Genomic DNA, 2,500 nt, shown 5'->3' with positions numbered 1-2,500 from the left:
GCAGAGGAGAGCAAAAACAGACTTCCTGTTGCTCAAATGAAGAACATTTTGAACTTTTCTCTCGTTTGATATTGTTTTAGATGTACTATCTCATAATTTTGAATAACAGAGAAGTTCAAAATGTACTTCAATTCAGCAGCAGGAAGTCTGCCTTTGCTCTGTGCATCGTTGCCTGTGTCGCCTGTGTCTCCTGTGTTCGCTGCGTCTCATTGTGAGCTTAGAGTTAGTGTGTGCTGAAATATGTACCTATATTGTTTTCGTACTACAAATGATTTTTCCAGCACCATTATTATTATTATGTTAATATTTTGCTTGATCTTATTTCACCTCATCTTATCTTGTTTTATTCTATTTTACTTTTATTGTAGCTCATCGCAATTTACTCTACTATATCTTACTTTATTTTACTTTTACTTTTTCTTTGACTTTAATTTATTTCATTTATTTATTTATTTATTTATTCATTTATCTACTTGTTTATTTATTTATTTATTTATTTATTTATTCATTTATTTATTCATTTATTCATTTATTTATTCATTTAATAGAATTACATATAAGTTTGACTCGCAATTTCTACTGGTAAGGCCTTTCACTTTATTTTTATTTTATTTTATTTTATTTTTTTCATATTTCGTGCTTCTTTTATTCAGGGGTCCCATTCTTCATGACACTCTTCTGACTCTTGGCTTTTATTCTCCTCCTCTTGTTCCAAATTCTTCTCCAACTGTCAAAATAAGTCTTTTCTTTTCCTGTTTCGTCACCGAAGCCAACAGGTTTCTTGATTGTCACCGAACCCGATAGGTTCTTCGACTTCTGCTCTTTGATATTGTTCCCTCTCACATATGTCAGACTGTCCCTCAGCCCATTAACGTGTCTGATCAGTTCTTTAAGACAGAAAGATCGACGAAGTCTTCCATGGCATAGGCTCGAAATAGGAACTATTTTTTTTTCTAAATACAGTAAAATACCTAATGTTTTAAACCTTGCCGTTACTTGGAAATCTGATCTTCTTACCGCTCAGAAATCTAGTTGTCATTTCACTAAATTCGTCTTCAAGACAGCGCCAGAATTGGCTTCAAGTGGCACTCAGCCATCTCCCTAACCCTCCTTCAAGGTTACTTTGATCCTAATAAGGATAATTAGTCTTAACTCACACCGCCTCAGAGCTCTGAGGTTAGATTTCCTTTTCCTGACAAGGTAAACTTCTCTTCCCAGTTTGGGGAACCATTCTTCAATGTCTAGAGTTTCATCCTCCGTTACCCGCTCCACCCACGGTCACTCTCACCGACTATTCTCGCCTTCATTCTCATCACTCATGACTCCCGCACTCAACCTCAACAGAAACTCCCTTATCCTAATACTTACCCTCAACCTCACCCGCACTCTCCCTCAGTCACCCATACTCACCCTTACACTCTCACTCTCATTCTCACTCTCACACTCAAACTCAAACTCACACTCACTCTCATGCTCACTCGCCCTCACACTCGCACTCATCTTTAGTATCAACCTCACCCATATCCTCATCTTCCCCTCACCCTCACCCTTACTCTTCTCACCATAACACTCCGCGCTCTCTTCCACCCGACCCTAACACAATCCAATCTCACTGTCGGAATCGAACCGAAAACAAGACTCGACTTCAACCCTCTCTCTCTCTCTCTCTCTCTCTCTCTCTCTCTCTCTCTCTCTCTCTCTCTCTCTCTCTCTCTCTCTCTCTCTCTCTCTCTCTCTCTCTCTCTCTCTCTCTCTCTCTCTCTCTCTCTCTCTCGTAGTCTCTTCTTCACTCTCCCTCTTCTTCTCCCTCTCATTCTCCCACTCCCTCTCTAGCTTAAACAACAACAACAAAGGGAATAAAAATAGCAAAACAAATCATCATTAACAACAAAGGTCTCAAAGAACGGAATAACGACGAAAAAACAAGAACAAAACAAGAATCTAAGAATATATATAAATATATATATATATATATATATATATATATATATATATATATATATATATATGTGTGTGTGTGTGTGTGTGTGTGGGTGTGGGTGTGTGTGTGTGGGTGTGTGTGTGTGACCTTTACCAACACCTATGTACATACCAACACCATGACATCAGGAATTTTTCCAATTCCACCATGTCCATCAAGGTAGCCGCTATCACCGTGTCCGTCTTCGACTCTGCCACCATTGTCACCACACTCATTGTCGTCACCATCTTCATATCCATCAACACTGTCTTCGCTTAAAACCCAATTCCATCCTCCACACCTCTTCCACCGTCACCTCCACTCCCATTTCCACTTCATCGTTCATCTCAGGACCAACTTCAATTCCATTTGTCCCTCTTCTTCTTCGCGTTTCTCTTCCTTTTAATCTTCCTCTTTTTCCTTTTCCACATCACCATTAACTTCCTTCACAATCATCTTTTCTATTATCACTAGCTTATTGTCTATTAAAGACTATCTCTGACATTACTACCATCATTAATCACCACCAGCACCATTGCC

Source organism: Oratosquilla oratoria, chromosome 17, assembly GCF_046742065.1.
Source record: "Oratosquilla oratoria isolate Oo_2021 chromosome 17, ASM4674206v1, whole genome shotgun sequence".
In the NCBI taxonomy this organism is placed as follows: domain Eukaryota; kingdom Metazoa; phylum Arthropoda; class Malacostraca; order Stomatopoda; family Squillidae; genus Oratosquilla; species Oratosquilla oratoria.
This window is presented reverse-complemented; position numbering follows the sequence as displayed.